We start from the raw sequence: 19,293 nt of genomic DNA, 5'->3' as shown, positions 1-19,293 counted from the left end.
TGTAAAGATGTAATGAGAAAAAATACTTGCCATGCATCATGTTCAAGGAAGTAATTTCCTTTAAAAATCTGGAGTCCTTTTAAGTCAATATGGAAAAGACAACAACTCAATAGAAAAGTAGGCACAACACATTAGAAGACAGCTGAAAATAAAGACAAACAGTTCAACAGGAAATGATTCTCAATTTCTGTCATAAGAGAAAAGCAAATTGAAACTATATTGGAAGCATTTTTAATGTGTCAGATTGGCAAAGAAGAGAAACAGCTACTTCCATATATTATTGGTAGGATTCTAAACCATGGAGAGCAACTTAATAATATCCACTATAATTAAGAATGCACATACTGTACTTCAAGAGCAGTATGGATAAATATATTGTATTTACACAATGTAATATTAAACAGAACAAGAATTAATTATAATTCACACAATATATAAATGATTCTTACACATAAAGAGTGAAAGAGCCAGACACAAAAATATAAAAATATAAGTTCAAAAACAGACAAAATTAATGCTGTTAGAAGTCAGGGTAGTGTTACCATTGGAGGAACTCTGAAAAGGAACACGGGAGAGACTTTGGGGGTTGGTAATATTGTATAACTTGATTTGGGTGCTTATTACATGGTTGTGTTTACATTGGGAAACTTTATCAAGCTATAAACTTAGTATGTATTTTTCTGAATGTATGCTATACTTTAATAAAAGTTTTTAAGTTAAAATAGTGTGTATATACACAGTCATAAAGAATGTACATACCCTTTGTTTTGACAGTTCCCTTCTATGCTTGTAAACATATACATATATGATTGTATATGTGGGGGTTACAGAGTATGAAGACATTCATTGCTGTGTTTTTTTGTTTGTTTTTTGTATTTTTTTCTAAAGCTGGAAACAGGGAGAGACAGTCAGACAGACTCCCGCATGCGCCCGACCGGGATCCACCCGGCACGCCCACCAGGGGGCGATGCTCTGCCCCTCCGGGGCATCGCTCTGCTGCAACCAGAGCCACTCTAGCGCCTGGGGCAGAGGCCAAGGAGCCATCCCCAGCGCCCGGGCCATCTTTGCTCCAATGGAGCCTTGGCTGCGGGAGGGGAAGAGAGAGACAGAGAGGAAGGGGGGGGGGTGGAGAAGCAAATGGGCGCTTCTCCTATGTGCCCTCGCCGGGAATCGAACCTGGGTCCCCCGCACGCCAGGCCGAGGCTCTACCGCTGAGCCAACCGGTCAGGGCCTATTGCTGTGTTTTTAATAGCAAATTTTTGGATGAAACCTAGTTACTCATCAGTAGGGAACTGGTAAAATAATTAATAGTGTAGTCATACAGTAAATTAGTAGCAGCTCTTAAAAGGACTAAGTCCTGTGTGAGCTAATTTAGAAACATCTCTAAGATAAATGAAAAGACCAAGGTACATGAACAATATGTGTAGTGTGCTACTATTTCTCTGTGTATTTTTAAAATAATGTACATATGAGCATATATAAATAGAACATCTATAGAAGGAGAGAAAAATATATTAATTCTGCTTCTGAGGAGAAGTGGGCGGCTGGGAGACAAAATGGGAGATACTTTCTCTGAATTTTTTTTGGTAAGCTTTAAATTTTTTGAGTTCTTAATTATGTTGAAATACATATATAATTTGCTGTGTATGTAGTTCAGTAGTACTGTTAAGTATATTCACATTGTTGTACAACCAGTCTGCAGAACTTTTTCATGTCTGTTAAACAACTAATTTCCTCCTCCTGCTGACCCTTGGTAACCCCCATTCTACTTTCTGTTTCTATGAATTAGACTACTCTAGATACTTCATAATAGTGGAATCATAACACTATTTGTCTTTTTGTGACTGGCTTATTTTACTTAGCCTAATCATTAGGCTAAGTATGAATGAATCATTCATTCTATTTTGTGACCATTGAATTCTGTACCATATTCATTTATTACCTGTGTTTATTTTTATTTTTTTTTATTTTAGAGAGAGAGAGAGACAGGAAGGGAGATGAGAAGCATCAACTCCTAGTTGCTTCACTTTAATTGTTCATTGATTGCTTCTCCTATGTGCTTTGACCAGCGGGCTCAAGCCAAGTTAGTGACCCCTTGCTCAAGCCAGTTACCTTTGGGCTCAAGCCAGCAACCCCACGCTCAGGCTAAATGAGCCCATGCTAAAGCCTGTGACCATGGAATTTAAAATCTGGGACCTCAGTGTCCCAGGTCGGTGCTCTATCCATTGTGCAACCACTGGTCAGGCATTACCTATTTTTAAAAAGGTATTAAAATAAAAAGGTTATGACCTTATTCAGAACTAGTTTATATGGTAAAAAGTGGATAGTGTTTGTTACTCAGCTCAGCCAACATTTAATGCCAATTTGGGCAGCAAAATAACTTAAACTGAAGTGGCATTTGAAGCTATTTCACTACGAATTCCCCCTTTTTCATCTATGGGTGCCAACCACAGTGCTGGTTTATCAAGTCCCCAGCCTCTTTTCAGTCTGCTTAGTAATTTTCCCCTGGGTTCATTGTTTAACTTTGGCCTCCTTCTTAAAATTTGCCTCTTTACCCCATGCACAGTCTGATTCTGTGCCAAGTGTAGTTGCTTCCTTTTTGCAGATTTTTCCTGTATCTCTTACTTGGGAAAAAAAAGCGGGGAGGAGGGTATAATTCTGCTAGCTATTAAGTGATACTTGAGGTTATTATATTCTTTAGCCTTGTGTGGTAATATTGTTTGCCATGAATTGAAACTCATTGTTTCTATTAGGATTGTTGACTGAATGTGGGGACAGAAGAATGAGTTTAAAAAGCCCTGAAGTTTATAGGAGGACTTTGTACCATTAATTAGAACGGAGGGGTACAGGCAGGCTCTAGAGCAGTGGTAGTCAACCTGGTCCCTACCGCCCACTAGTGGGCGTTCCAGCTTTCATGGTGGGTGGTAGCGGAGCAACCAAAGTATAAATAAAAAGATAGATTTAACTATAGTAAGTTGTTTTATAAAGATTTATTCTGCCAAACAGCGAAAATCAGACATAAAGTGCTTGGTAAGTAATTATTATTATATGCTTTAACTTGCTGTAACTCTGCTTTATAAATTTTATAAAGTCAAGTTACTTCCCTACTTTATATATAAATCACCATTACTATGGAACTGGTGGGCGGTTAGAAAATTTTACTACTAACAGAGATACAAAAGTGTGCAGTAGGTATAAAAAGGTTAACTAGCCCTGGCCGGTTGGCTCAGCGGTAGAGTGTCGGCCTAGCGTGCAGAGGACCCCGGTTCGATTCCCGGCCAGGGCACATAGGAGAAGCGCCCATTTGCTTCTCCACCCCTCCGCCGCGCCTTCCTCTCTGTCTCTCTCTTCCCCTCCCGCAGCCAAGGCTCCATTGGAGCAAAGATGGCCCGGGCGCTGGGGATGGCTCTGTGGCCTCTGCCCCAGGCGCTAGAGTGGCTCTGGTCGCAACATGGCGACGCCCAGGATGGGCAGAGCATCGCCCCCTGGTGGGTGTGCCGGGTGGATCCCGGTCGGGCGCATGCGGGAGTCTGTCTGACTGTCTCTCCCTGTTTCCAGCTTCAGAAAAATGCAAAAAAAAAAAATAATAAAATAAAATAAAAAGGTTAACTACTCTTGCTCTAGATGGAAGATAAGTGACTGGCTTTTTAAAATACAGATTGGAGATGTTGCTTTATGAAACAGCTGGAGCAGTGAGCTAGAAATGGGGGTTTGGATATAATGTCTCATAAATTAGTGAGTGTGTATATGTGTTTGTGTGTGTACAAAACAAAAAATTATAAAACAATCATTCTTTTTAAAGTTTATTTTTCTTTTTCTTTTTTTTTTTTGTATTTTTCTGAAGGTTGGAAACGGGGAGGCAGTCAGACAGACTCCCGCATGCGCCCGACCAGGATCCACCTGGCATGCCCACCAGGGGGCGATGCTCTGCCCATGTGGGGCATTGCCCTGTTGCAACCAGAGCCATTCTAGTGCCTGAGGCAGAGGCCATGGAGCCATCCTCAGCACCCGGGCCAACTTTTTGCTCCAGTGGAGCCTTGGCTGCAGGAGGGGAAGAGAGAGACAGAGAAGAAGGAGAGGGGGAGGAGTGGAGAAGCAGATGGGCACTTCTCCTGTGTGCCCTGGCCGGGAATTGAACCCAGGACTCCTGCACGCCAGGCCAACGCTCTACTACTGAGCCAACCGGCCAGGGCTCTTTTTATTTCTTTAAAGATTTTATTTTGATTTTACAGAGAGAGGAGTGAAAGAGGTAGGGGAATGAGAAGTATCAACTCATCGTTGCTTCACTTTCGTTCATTGATTGCTTGTTTTTATGTGCCTTATCTGGCCAAGCCCTGGGTTTTGAACCAGAGACCTCAGTGCTCCAGGTTGATGTTCCATCCACTGTACCACCACAGGCCAGGCCAGATAATTATTAACATTTTAATTGAATTACCTTTTGTTGTTTCTGTTTTGTTTTGTTTTTTTAATTAAGTGAGAGGTGAGAGGCAGAGACAGAATCGTGCTCTGACCCGATCTACCCGACAAGCCCCCTACCAGACATGGTCTGCCACTGCTCCATTGCTTGGCAAGTGAGCTGTTTTAGTGCCTGAGACAAGGCCATGGAGCCATCCTCAGCACCCAGGACCAACTTTGCTTTAACCATATGAGCCACAGTGTGGGAGGGGAAGACAGAGAGATAGAGAGGGGGTGGGGTGGAGGAGCATATGGTCGCTTTTCCTGTGTACCCTGACTAGGAATCGAACCCAGGACTTCCACACACTGGGCTGACCCTATACCACTGAGCCAGCCCGCCACAGCCACCTTCTGGGTTTTTATTTTTCTGGTTATATACATATAAAAGTACATATATAGACTCACATTTTAAAATGTAGTGGAGGCCATGATCAGATAGTTTGGCTGGTTAGAGTGTTGTCCCAATATGATATGCAACAGTTGTGGGGTTCAGTTTCTGGTCAGGGCACATATGATGTTTTTGTCTCTCTCACCCCCTTCCTTTCTCTCTAAAATCAATAAATTAAAAAAGTAAATAAGTGCCTTAATAAAAAGTAATAAAATATAGTGGAGGTTTACACTTTGTATTCTGCTTTTTTTATTTGTGTTCTAGTCATGAATGAAGAAGTCCAAGGCCAGTTATGTTTGTGCTTCTGTTAAGATTCAGCAGCAAAAGAGGTCATAAATAAAGTTGTGGGGCTTGTTGAAGTTATTATACATGGTGAGATCCTGCACAGATGGAGAATAAAATGTGATAAGGACAGACTTTGGAAACTTGCGTATATTTAAGGATTCAAGAACAAGAAGTCATAATCAGAAAAGTAGGAGAATTAAAATAGTGCCAAGTTAAGAGTGGAGCAAATTCCAAGAAGAAAGAAGTAGATAGCATTGTCACATTTTTAAAAGGTAAAGCTGGATGAAGGCTAAGATGAAGACTTTTAAGTAGGAAATTGTGAAATCACTAGTTGATTTACAAAATCTGTTCTGTCCAGCAATGATGGAATAACAAGGACTGAATTTATCTGGCTACCTTAAATAACTAGCAAACTAAAATATATATAAAGTAACAGTTTGCAAACACTGAATAATAGGCAACACTGGACTGTGGTCACTGAGATAAGAGAAAAGCCACTGAGTTATATGATTGCCCCAGATTATTGTCTGGAGGTAGTTTGCAGGCTGCAGAGCAAGGATGGGAAACCCAAATAGAGCCTTGTGGTCTCATGGAGTTGAAAAAACAGAGAAGTTTGAGGAGCCAAAGCAACTATAATTTGTAGGGCAGAGTACCAGAGAGGAGGATGTTACACAGAGACCTCCAGAAATATGCAGAGGTCTCTCCTAAGTGTGGCTGAGTACTTATCTGCACGCACAATGTGAGGAAAGCACCTGAAGCCAGAGAACCAACAACGCTACAGGGGAACAGTCAGCTGCAACTCAACAGATTGGGCACAGTCTGTGTTCTCAGTAGCCAGGGTAAACACAGGGCATCAAAAAGGTACTGCCGTTTTGGTGATAGGGCTACATTAACCCCAAACTAAAGGCTGCTCTGGATCTGCCCTAATAAAATATAAAAACAAACCTTGGAGGATACAGCTTATTCCAAGAAACTGGATTGTATAGCACAACAAAGTCAAGCACGGTTTAAACTTTAAAGGAATATGTCAAAATCCAGCACTCAAAACATAATCTGGCATCCAATCAAAAATTACCAGGTATGCAAAGAAACCAGGAAAATATGACCTATAATCAGAAAAACCAACCAACAGAAATAGACTCAGAAGTAACAGAGATGATGGAATTAACAACAAGGACATTAAAGCAGCTAGTATAAATATGGTTTATATGTTCAGGTAGAGGAATTGGTTAACATTAGGGAGAGAAATGGAAGATATAAAAAATACCTACAGAGAACTTACAGAGATGGAAATGGAATGAAAAAATACACCAATGGGACTAACAGCAGATCAGTGAACATGAAGATGTAACAATAGAAACTATCTAAAATGAGACAGGAAAATGGGGAAAATTACTAAATTATCAGTGGCAAAAACAGGCTAACACAGTGATGGGCAATCTTGAGCTTGATGTGTCAAAATTTGCCTAAAAACCGAGCATAACTCGGGTGATGTGTCCCTTTGAGAAAAAAGCCATAATTTCACAATATTTATAGTTTAAATGACAAAAATGTATAATTGTAATATATAACTGTATTTAATAAACCAAAAACTAATTATTTAACTTACCTGGTTAGTGACTTCTTTGCTCATCTGTCAGTCGGTTTCTTTTGTTGGTCTTGATATTATTTAACTTTTGTGGGATGCTGTGAACTAAGATAAGTGAGGGGGAGAGGGAATTCTTTAACCTGCCTATTGGTGACTTTCTTGTTGCTGAATTTCATTGGCTAAATCTTTAATTGAAGGTTGGTATTTTGTACACTTCAAGCCCAAGCAAGCGTTACTAACTTCATCTGTCAATCTGTTTCTTTTGTTGGTTTTGATATTATTTAATGCTGAGAATAAGGTCTCATAAAAGTACGTACAGGGAAAAATTGTGAGTAAAGCCATTGCTGTATTTTTCAGAGTGCTAAAAGTGTCTGGTAATCAGTTCCAGGCATTCCAAATTTCCCGTTTGTAGTGGCACTCTTGATTCTCCAAGTGGCACCTTTCTAGATTCTCAAGCTTTGACCTCAAGTCGACAAACACCTGAGCCCAGATGCTGTCTTGAAATTCTGCAAGTTGCGTCTTATGTAAATTAAGATGGCTGCCGCTGTGCAGGAAAGGAAATGGCACCCATAGCACAGGCCCTTGCCTCTCCCAGCCTCCCCCTCACTTATCTCAGTAATGATGGTCAATTAGAAATCCACGACACCCCTGAACAGTAGATTGGATGATGGTTGCTGTGGTTATGTGGTTGCTGGTAATGGCGATCACAGGGCCCCCAGAGATGTGTCCCCCGCGGCATTCTGCTGCTCCCTGCCCCGCTGGCCAGAAGTGAGGTCAAAGATCCCCTAATGGCCTAACTGGAAGTTCTAGAACTAGACGCTCTGTGCTGGAGTTCTGTTTTGGCCTACAGACCTCTGGCACAGAGTGTCTACACTACAGCCAATATTTTATCCTTGGCTACTGCAACTGGCTGTGCAGGAGCCGAGGATGAAACGTCCTTCTCGGCATGTGGCCCCATACTTCTTTGGCATGTGGCCGCGTGTCATTGAAAATGGCTACACGTGTCAGTGCTGACACACGTGTCATAGGTTCGCCATCACGGGGCTAACATATATTGGTGCCCCAGAAAACAAGAAGATGAAAGGACAAAACAGATTTTTAAAAATCAGAATATTTCCTGATTTGATGAAACCTACAGATCCAGGGAGCTCAACAAGTTCTAAGGAGAATAAATAAAAGGACACCACACCTAGGCATATCATAATCAAATTGCTGATAACCACTTATAAAGAGAAAATTGGAAAGCAGGCAGAGAGAAAAGACATTGCGTACATATTAACATAAGAACGTCAGCAGATTTTTTATCAGATATTGAGCAGATTAAAAGAGACTTGGCCCTGGCTGGTTGGCTCAGTGGTAGAGCGTTGGCCTGGTGTGCAGGAGTCCCGGGTTTGATTCCCGGCCAGGGCACACAGGAGAAGTGCCCATCTGCTTCTCCACCCCTCCCTCTCTCCTTCCTCTCTGTCTCTCTCTTCCCCTCCCGCAGCCAGGGCTCCATTGGAGCAAGGTTGGCCCAGCACTGAGGATGGCTCTGTGGCCTCTGCCTCAGGCGCTAGAATGGCTCTGGTTGCAACAGAGCAATGCCCCAGATAGGCGGAGCATCACCCCCTGGTGGGCATGCCGGGTGCATCCCAGTTGGGCGCTGCAGGAGTCTGTCTGACTGCCTCCCCGTTTCCAACTTCAGAAAAATACATAAAAAAAGAGAGACTTAATTTTTTTTTTCTGATTTGACATACCATATTAGTATCAGGTGAACAACATAGTGATTAGACATTTATATAACTTAGGAAGTGGTCATCCCAATAAGTCTAGTATCCATCTAATACCACACAGTGTTAGTACAATATTATTGATTATATTTTCCATGCTGCACCTTATATCCCCATAACTTTATAACTGGCAATTTACTCATCTTAATCCCTTCCCCTTGTCTAACCCTCTTGCCTCAACACCCTCCCATCTGGAAACCATCAAAATGTTCTTTGCGTCTATGAGTGTTTCTTTTCTGTTTGTCCATTTATTTTGTGTTTGTCCCATATGTAAGTGAAATCACATGGCATTTGTCTTTCTCTGACCCTTTCACTTCGCATAATACCCTCTGGATCTATCCATGCTGTTGTAAATGGTAAGATTTCATTCTTTTTTAATGGCCAAGTAATATTCCATTGTATATAGGTACTACATTGTCTTTATCCATTTGTCCATTCATGGACCCTTAGGTTGCTTTTATTTCTTGGCCATTGTAAATAATGTTGCATTTAACATAAGGATGCATATGTATTTTCAAGTTAGTGTTTTGGGTTTCTTAAGATAAATACCCAGAAGTGGAATTGCTGGTTCCTTCATTGTCTCTAAGTTATAGCCTTTGCTTTAAAGTGTATTTTGTTTGATATAAATATTGCTACCCCAGTTTTTTGTTATGTTTTCATTTTCATAAAAGATCTTTTTCCATCTCAGTCTGTGTGTCTTTTATCTGAAGTGAGTCTCTTGTAGACAGCATATAGGTCTTTTCTTATTCATTCTACTACCCTGTGTCTTTTGATTTGAACATTTAATCTATTTACATTAAAAGTAATTATTTTTTTAAGATTTTATTTATTGATTTTACAAAGAGAGGAGTAAGTGGGGGAATCAAGAAGTATCAACTCATAGTTGCTTCACTTTAGTTGTTTGTTGCTTGCTTGTTGCTCATTGTATATGCCTTGACCAGGATTTAGAACTGGTGACCTAAAGGTTCCAGGTTGACACAATCTACTGTACTACCACAGGCCAGGCTAAAGTAATTATGATAGGTATGTATACTGCTCACAAAAGTTAGGGAATGTTTCAAAATGAATATGAAGTGATTAAAAAAGAACACATTATATATATTTTTTTTATTAATTTTTTTTTTACAGAGACACAGAGAGGGATAGATAGGGACAGACAGACAGGATCGGTGAGAAATGAGAAGCATCAATCATTAGTTTTTCGTTGTGACACCTTAGTTGTTCATTGATTGCTTTCTCATATGTGCCTTGACCGTGGGCCTTCGGCAGACCGAGTAACCCCTTGCTTGAGCCAGTGACCTTGAGTCCAAATTGGTGAGCTATGCTCAAACTAGATGAGCCCATGCTCAAGCTGGCGACCTCGGGATCTCGAACCTGGGTCTTCCGTGTCCCAGTTTAATGTTCTCTTCACTGCACCACCGCCTGGTCAGGCTGATATTATTTTTATCAAACAGGAACATAAGAAGAGCAAACAAGTCAAAGAAAGTTCAATTATGCAAATGAGATGCAAAACCAGCTTTTATTTAATTGGTGAAAATGCACTATACAAAAAAGACTGAAAGTACTGGAGTATCTGCATGTTCCCTGATTCCCTAATTTTTGTGAGCAGTGTAGTTATTGCCATTTTGTTTTATTTATTATTATTTTGGGGGGTATTTTTCCGAAGTTAGAAGTAGAGAGGCAATCAGACTCCTGCATGTGCCTGACTGGGATCCACCCAGCATGCCCACCAGGGGGCGATGCTCTGCCCATCTGGAGCATTGCTTCATTGCAGCAGGAGCCATTCTAGGGCCTGAGGCGGAGGCCACAGAGCCATCCTCAGTGCCCAGGGCCAACTTTGCTCCAATGGAGCCTTGGCTGCGGGAGGGGAAGAGACAGAGAGGAAGGACAGGGGGAGGGGTGGAGAAGCAGATGGGCACTTCTCCTGTTTGCCCTGACTGGGAATTGAACCCAGGATTTCCACATGCCAGGCAACGCTCTACCACTGAACCAACCGGACAGGACCACCATTTTATTTATATTTTTTATCTTTTCCCCTTTTACATATCTTGTAATATTGGTTTGGTGCTGATTTGTCACCAAACCAATATTTGTCCTTTAATTCTATATTTTAGCCTTGCTGGTTAGTGTAATCTTGGTTATAGGCCATTGCTTTCATCATTTCAATGTTTCATGCCAATCTCTTCTGGCCTGCAAAGTTTCTTTTGAGAAATCAGCTGATAGTCTTACAGGAACTCCCTTGTAGGCAACTAACTGCTTTTTTCTTGCTACTTTTAAGATTCTTTTTCTTTAACCTTTGACAGTTAAATTGTGATATATCTTGGTGTGGGCCTCTTTGGGTTCATCTTGTTTGGGACTCTCTCTACTTGGACTTCTACGTTTATTTCTTTTACCAGGTTAGGAAGGTTTTCTGTCATTATATCTTCAAATAGGTTTTCAATTCCTTGTTCTCTTTCTAATACCTCTATGATGAAAATGTTGTTTTGCTTGATGTTGTCTCAGAGGCCTTTTAAACTATCCTTTTCTAAAATAATATTGGGTGTTTTTTGCCTGTGTTTCAAATTGCTGGTTATATTCTCTGCTTTATCTTATTTACTGTTGATTCCCTATAATGTATTTTTCTAAAATAATTCTGCAGTGTATTTTTCACTTCTGATTGGTTCTTTTTAGTGTTTTCTATCTCCACTTTTTTGTTCCCCATCTCTTTAAGTTTTCATTGGGTTGATATCCTCTTCTCCTAAGTTCACTGAGAAGCCTTATAATAAGTGTTTTGAACTCTGCAATTGGTAGATTGCTCGTCTGTTTTATTTAGTTCTTTTTCTGGAGTTTGGTTCTGTTCTTTCATTTGGGACATGTTTCTTTGTCTCCTCATTTTGGCTGACTCCCTGTGTTGTTTCTATATATTAGGCAAAGCCACTATGTCCCCCAATCTTGGTAGAGTGGCCTAATGTTGTAGGACAGTGTCCTGTGGGACCTAGAGCCAGGTATTCCAAGTGTGTCCTTTGTGTGGGTTATGTGTGCCCTCCTTTGTAGTTGATACTTTTTTTTTTCTTCTGTACAGTTGAGCTTTCATTGCTATTGGAACATCAGTGTGAAGTGTTGACCCTCTGGCTCATTGGCTGTGATTACAGCAGAGGAGCTGTTATGCAGGTCTAAGCCCAGGAACAGAATTTGCTTCAGCATGGCTTTGGTGCCTGCTGAGTCTGCCCTTCGGGTGTGTCATTTATGGAGGTGGTTGAGTGATGTTTGGTATGGTCTGAAGCTTGGGACTGGGTGTGTTGGTTCTGGGAAAGGACTCTGGTGTAGGCCAAGGTCACCTGCTGCCTGTCAGGGCCATCTGGTGTGATCTACAAAGTGATTTGCAGATGGTTGCCACTTGTGCTGGGCTTGGGTATGCCTGGTAGAGGCTAAGCTGCGAACCGAGGCTGGCTGCCATTAGTACTGGACTTAGGGCTGCTTATCAAGATGAATGGGCATGCTGAGGCCAGATGCTGCTTATATGGGGTTTGTGAACTGTTGGGAGATTTTAGGAAAGTCTACAGCATGAGCCATGCCACTGGAAGTGGTTTGGATGGACCCGCAGGTTGGTTGGGACAAGGCCTTGGAATCACCAGAGGTAGGTGAAGGGTGTTAGCCAGGTTGATGGAGACTCAGACCCGATGCCTGCCTGTGCCTGCAGGCTGGGTGTGGGGAGGAACAATGGCTTCTGCCAGCACTTTTGTCTGAGAGAAAGCTTCCCCTCTAACTATTGCCTTGAAGCCAGACAATTCAGTTCTTTCCTGTAGGTAGGTCCCTGTTGTTTTTCCAGATGTTCCTCCAGCACTGCTACTCAGAGCAAGTAAGTCCATTAGTCAGTGAGTGTAAGTCCGTGCATCGGTGCTTTAAGAGGAATGCCCTGGTTGGGTAGTTCATTTGATTAGTAGAGCATCGTCCAGCTATGCCAAGGTTGTGGGTTCCATTACTAGTCAGGCACATACAAGAATAAACCAATGAATACATAAATAAGTGAAACAATAGATCAATCTATCTTTCTCTGCTTTCCTTCTTCCCTCTCTCCTTCCTTCCCTCTTTTTCCCCCCTCTCCCTCTCTTCCACTCTTTCCCTCTCTCCCTCTCTCTCTTCCTCCATATCATTCAGCCACAGTCATCGCTAGTTTTCACAGTCAGAAATTATGGGGATTTTTTTTCAGGGCCTGGAGCTCTTCACTGGGGAGCCTCGTCTGGGGCTGGGACCCATTGCTCCTCAGAGGGGTCTCCACAGCTAAGATATCCTGTCCAATTTTTAACCGTGATAGGTTACACACAGGTGTGGGACCAGCCCAGTTCCATGGCTTCACCCCTCTTACTAGTGCTAATTACTCTCTTGAAAAAGAGTGGCTTAAATTTGCTTTCTCATTCCAGAATGATCCACAGTAGACCTCCCAGAGTTCCATTTTCATTAGCAGTATATACTACTATAACTATTACTTGTTTTGTTTTGTTTGTTTGTTATAGCCATGAAAGAAAGTTCTAATATTTCATTGATGTTAGCTAGGCTCATGATCTTTTAGATCTCTGAGCCAGGTATTTGTTTTTCAGGTTTATATTTACTTGAACCTCAGGGAGTCTGAGATTATAATAGAAGATCTTGGTATTTCCAAAGACAATTTTTTGTTCAGTTTGTTAATCTAAACTAGATAGGTTTTGTTTTTAAGAGAATCTTCCTTTATCAGTTTTCCCCCCTATCAGAGACAATAGTTTCAATAACTAGTACTCTGGATTAAATATGAAATGTGCTGTAGTCCAGGCTTGATGACAAACAGAGACTGTGTATCAGACCTGTTAACTGATAAATGGAGGCCACAGCTACTCTGCATGTGAATATCAATAACTGGTTGAGACATTTTCCTATACCCTTCAAACTTCCAAATACTTAAAAATTTGTTTACATCACGTGTCCACAAAATCTCAATTAATAGAGATTTATTTAGGATTTATGTAGATTTACTCTGTTGAAATAAACTCAAGATACAAGTAGCTACTTAAAAACTAGCCCAGTGCTTCTCAAAATGCGATGAAGGATAAGTTTTTTAAAGTTTTTCCACCAATTATGCACTGATACGTTTGCAAAATAAATTATTTAAAAAATAGCTCTACTGGTGGTGACACAGTGGATTGAGTGTTGGGCTGGAATACTAAGGGCGAGTTTGAAACTCCAAGGTGACTGGCTAGAGTGTGGGCTCCTTGGCTTGAGCGTGGGGTCCTAGACATGATCTCAGAGTTGCTGGCTAGAGCCCAAAGGTTGTTAGCTAGATGCCCAAGGTCACTGGCCTGAAGCCTAAGGTTGTTAGCTTGAGCAAGGGGTCACTGGCTCAGCTTGAGCCTCCGTCCCCAGTCAAGGCATGTATGAAAAGCAATCAATAAACAACTTAAGTGAAGCAACTGCAAGTTGATGCTTATCTCTCTTTCTTTTTTCTCCCTTCCTGTCTCTCTCTCTCAAAGAAAAATAAATAAATAAATAAATGAAAACAACAGATATGCTAAATACAAGCTCAACTAATTTACTCAACTGACAAAATTACATTTTAAAGATACAATCAGAAAAAAATAAATATGAAGAATTATAAAAACTACATGTATAGCCAATTACTACTGCAATTTTCTCTTACACTGTTAACTTCATGTATTTTGCAGTTGTAACTAAATAAAGTTATGAAATAGTAATTGGGTGATTTTAAACTTAACACAGTACTTTGAACAAACACTGTTTTATAGTTTCAAATGAGCTTGCCTCTTGCTTGTTCTCCTGTCTAGGTTAAATTTAAGACAGCACTACTTTCATGGATAACATATAGCTAAACTGTTGCTATGCTTTGGTTTAGTAACACTCATTTACAGAAGCCATTGTTACTGACTTATATTGGTGGGATTGGAAGAAAAAAATCTTAAAAAGTAATTTCATCAAGCTCAGCATATTCATTTAGCATTTTATCCAGGTCTATCCTTTATCTTTCAGCAGCAGCCAATTCCAACAGTTTCTACTCTTGATAGTTATATTTAAATGAAAAAAATGGGCTCAATTATATTATATTTCCTATCTGTGGATCTTCTTTGGTTAGAAAATTAAATTTCAAAATGTTCTGTTACATTTATAATATATATGGTAATAATATGTAGAAACTGTTCTAAGCTTCTAACTTTTGTTTTTCCCCTTTACCCTTACCTGCCATTGAAAAGCATATTGCATTTCTTCCTTATAAGGAAGCCTGTTTTTTAAAATATTTTTTTAAAAGATTTTATTTATTAATTTTAGAAAGAGGAGAGAGAGAGAGAGAGAGAGAGAAGGTGGGGAGGAGGAGGGAAGCATCAACTCAAAGCAGTTGTTTCTCTCGTATGTGCCTTGACTGGCAAGCCCAGTGTTTAGAACTGGCAACCTCAGGATTCCAGGTGGACACTTATCCACTGCACCACCACAGGCCAGGCTAAATATTTACTTTTCAGTTACAGTTTACATTCATTATTATGTTGTATTAGTTTGAAGTGTACAGCATAGTGGTTAGAAAGTCATACTTGACAAAGAGTTCTTTACAATATTATCAGTATCCACCTGGCACCACACATAGTTATCAAAATATTATTGATTGTATTCCCAATGCTGTCCTTTATATTCCTTTGCCTATTCTGTAATTACCCATTTGTAATAGAGGTCTTACTACAATCTTAAAGCTCATTAAAAATACAGAAGATACTACATACTGGTTTATTCAGTTGACATCTTTTATTAGAACCAAACTTATTTTTTATCTTGCAGAATCACTATGTTCTATAATTTAACTTTCTTTCAATAACCAGTATTTCAATATTGACATTGTTTTTTTTTGTTGTTTGTTTTTTGTTTTGGGGGGGGTTTACAGGGACAGAGAGAGAGTCAGAGAGCGGGATAGATAGGGACAGACAGACCGGAAAGGAGAGAGATGAGAAGCATCACTCATCAGTTTTTCGTTGGGACACCTTAGTTGTTCATTGATTGCTTTCTCATATGTGCCTTGACCATGGGCTTTCAGCAGACCGAGTAACCCCTTGCTCAAGCTAGTGACCTTGGGTCCAAGCTGGTGAGCTTTTTGCTCAAGCCAGATGAGTCCACGCTCAAACTGGCAACCTCGGGGTCTCGAACCTGGGTCCTCCACATCCCAGTCCCAACGCTCTATCCACTGTGCCACCACCTTGTCGGGTTTGATATTGTTTTAACATTAATTCATTAGCAGTCATTTATGAGGTACTTCTTTATAAAGAGAATAATCTATAATTCTTTAGCATTTATATTTTATGATTTTTATCGTGACTCTACATATGCTGTGTTCAACTTTTTTTGTACCAACATTTTGTCATTGAAAGAAGCAATGTGTTTGTTGACTTGCTTTCTGGTACCCTTTAATCTGGGGAATTACTCCAGAATGTTTTCTTGTAATTGCAGGTGTGCCATTGGGAACATTCTTCTTTACAAAACTATAGACCACTTTTGTTGACGGTGTAATTCATAGTTTTGCTCAGTTCAAAGCTAATTGTGTTAGTTGGCTGTAAAACTGAGAACAAGAACTCTTCCTTCATACCACCGTCATATTCTGGTAGCACAGTAGCAGTATCTGTGAACTTGCCAAGATGCAATGAAAAATACTTTGCAAATATTGTTTTGTAAATTGGTCTTCCATATCATTAGTTTATAAATGTGGCGAGCTGCACTGTCATTGGAAAGTGAAGATTTAGTTAGTATTTCCAATGAATATTTTTGATGTAATTATGTGCTTGTTCTTTTTTTTCTTGTGAATTTGTTTTTATTGGAATATAAAGGATGGGTCAGGAAGTGTCACTGTGGAAGGTTATACCCCACCAGGGAACCGTTCATTCTAATCTTCCTGGGATGGCTTTCCGAGCTTTTTCTTAGAGCTGCTGCTCTTGCTGCTGGCAGCCTCTTCAGGTCCACTGCTGAGGGAGTCCTCTTTGGAAGAGAATGTCCTTTCACTTGGGGACATTCATTTTTCCTGCCTCTTCAGGATCACTAACTGGTTCCTCTTTGGGGAAAGATTTCTTCTTCTTGGGAGGACTTCCACTTTATTTTTATTTTGTATTTTTCTGAAGCTGGAAATGGGGAGAGAGAGTCAGACAGACTCCCGCATGTGCCCGACCGGGATCCACCCTGCACGCCCACCAGGGGCGATGCTCTGCCCACCAGGGGGCGATGCTTTGCCCCTCCGGGGCATCGCTCTGCCGCGGCCAGAGCCACTCTGGCGCCTGGGGCAGAGGCCAAGGAGCCATCCCCAGCGCCCGGGCCATCTTTGCTCCAATGGAGCCTTGGCTGCAGGAGGGGAAGAGAGAGACAGAGAGGAAGGGGGGGGTGGAGAAGCAAATGGGCGCTTCTCCTATGTGCCCTGGCCGGGAATTGAACCTGGATCCCCCGCACGCCAGGCCGACGCTCTACCGCTGAGCCAACCGGCCAGGGCTTCCACTTTAAAATACAGCTTTGTTGCACTGCCAACTATCTCCTTAAGATCACAACTAACTAACCAATTTCTTCTTGGAAAAAAATTTTTTTCTTGGGTTTGGATAAAGAGACAGGTGGGTCTTTAATTCTCCTCAGGTGCTTTTGCTTTTTCTTCTTGGGTATTTCACTTGTCTCCTCTTGTTGAGGACTCCTGAGAGGTAGCTGAGGACAGAACACTTGCCCAGAGGACTGGTGTGTGCTCCAACCAGCTCTCTGGGCTCTTGAGCTAGTTCTCTCAGCACCTGTCTCCTTCCTTGCACTCCTCCGTACTGCTGCTGCTTTCAGAAGCCCGGGAGCATTTGCAGCTGGTCATTTCTTTTCTCTCTTCAAGCATTTCTTGTACTTTCTCCAGCTTCCTAATAATCTCAGCAGCCGCTTCCTCTGAACGGTTCACTTCTTCATGACCACGACATTCTTTCATGGAATCTCTCTAACACAGAAGGATAGCTGTTCCTCCACTTGCTGTCAAAGCTTCTTCCCAAATACTCTTATGGGCACCTCAAAGAAGCAATCAATTCATGAGGCAATGCTACATTTGTTTGCCAGGTATCCAGAGATATAGCCTTTGTTCTTGGCAGCTGCTCAGCCAGTGAAAGTAAAGTGGAAAATGAGTCCCTATTTTGGGGTGTTAGCCCTTGTCTTCAGGGCTCTGGAAACCTGGGCCCTTTCCTGGGCCCTGGGAATCACTCAGACACCAGGACTGGTCATCCCTGCATGGCAGAGGCCTGTACAGGTCAGGTCGTGTTCATTTGTTTCTTGACAGTTCTTGTATTTAGCATTTTAGTCTTAGCAATCCAAAGTGCTAGTACAGGAAGTCTGTAAAACAAACATTTATGGATGAAATATTGAGGAAACAGGAGTGTTCCCAAGAAAAAGAGGAAATTCTCTTCAAAGAGAAGCCTCTCAGCAGTGGACCTGAAGAGGCTACTGGCAGCAAGAGCAGAAGCTCCAAGAAAAAGAAAAAGCTCCAAAAGCCATCCAAGGATTAGAATGGACAGGCCCAGTAGGGCATGACCGCCCAGCGACCCCTCCCCTGCATCCCAATAAGAACAAATTCACAAGAAAAAAGAATATTGGATATCTGTTTCTGTTAGTTTTTTTCCCTTCTTTTCCAAGTGATAGGAGGGGAGATAGACTCCCACATGCGCCAGAAGAGGGATCCACCGTCTTCTGGTAACTCTTGTCTGGAGCCGATGCTCTGCACATCTGGGGCCATGCTTATAACCGAGCTATTTTTAGTGCCTTAGGAGGAGACTCCATGGAGCCATCCTCAGTGCCCAGGGTAATGTGCTTGAACCAATCGAGCCATGGCTGTGGGAGGAGCCATGGAGAAGCAGATGGTTGCTTCTCCTGTGTGCCCTGACTAGGAATTGAACCCAAGCCATCCACATGCCAGCTGATGCTCTACCACCAAGCAAACCGGTCAAGGCCTCTATTAGCTTTTTTTTTTTTTTTTTTTTTTTTTTTTTTTTTTTTTACAGAGACAGAGGGCTAGAGGGATAGATAGGGACAGACAGGAACGGAGAGAGATGAGAAGCATCAATCATTAGTTTTTCGTTGTGACACTTTAGTTGTTCATTGATTGCTTTCTCATACTGTGGGCCTTCAGCAGACCGAGTAACCCCTTGCTTGAGCCAGCGACCTTGAGTCCAAGCTGGTGAGCTTTTGCTCAAACCAGATGAGCCAGCGCTCAAGCTGGCGACCTGGGGGTCTCGAACCTGGGTCCTTCTGCATCCCAGTCTGACGCTCTATCTGTGCCACCAGCTGGTCAGGCCTCTATTAGCTTTTTAAATTAAGTGTTCTTAAATTTTGATGGTTTTGTTGTTCCATTTACCAGCATATCTTAGTATTTAACATACTGTGATGTTGGCACTTTACCATCCATTCTGGGTACAAAACTGAACTCAGTGTATAAGGAATTATACCCCTGGGTGAAGTAGGCCTTGTTTGGTCTTTATCTGTCCAGAATCACTTTCTTCACCCTCCTTTGGCTTCCTGCCGTGGTACATTCAGAAAAAGTATGTCTTTTCCACCAAAAGATGCTGAAAAATCCACTGAAGCTTGTTTGTCCATATGTTTATTAGGTTAAAATAATATGAATTTTATTTTCTAACATATCTAATGATGTTAAATTATAAATTAAAAAACAGGATTAAGATTAAAATGTTTGTAAAATTAACTAGTTATAAAAATGAATAAACCTGTGTATTTTCAAGCTTTTTATAAACCTTTAGGTAGTTGACATGTAACCCGATTCACTATGTCTAATACACATCATGCTATATGCAACT

The 19,293-nt window shown here is 41.3% G+C and overlaps 1 protein-coding gene and 1 non-coding gene across 2 annotated transcripts in view; one reads left to right on the top strand and one right to left on the bottom strand.

Annotated features, from left to right (window-relative positions):
• VKORC1L1 (vitamin K epoxide reductase complex subunit 1 like 1) overlaps positions 1-19,293 on the top strand; it is a 93,787-nt gene that overhangs the window by 24,698 nt on the left and 49,796 nt on the right. The gene's annotated exons all lie outside the window — the stretch shown is intronic.
• On the bottom strand, positions 17,684-17,767 carry LOC136336704 (small nucleolar RNA SNORD86). Its single transcript, XR_010731532.1, has one exon. It is a non-coding gene; the product is annotated as a small nucleolar RNA SNORD86 (small nucleolar RNA).

The sequence above is a fragment of the Saccopteryx bilineata genome, chromosome 4 (genome assembly GCF_036850765.1).
Source record: "Saccopteryx bilineata isolate mSacBil1 chromosome 4, mSacBil1_pri_phased_curated, whole genome shotgun sequence".
In the NCBI taxonomy this organism is placed as follows: domain Eukaryota; kingdom Metazoa; phylum Chordata; class Mammalia; order Chiroptera; family Emballonuridae; genus Saccopteryx; species Saccopteryx bilineata.
This window is presented reverse-complemented; position numbering and strand designations above follow the sequence as displayed.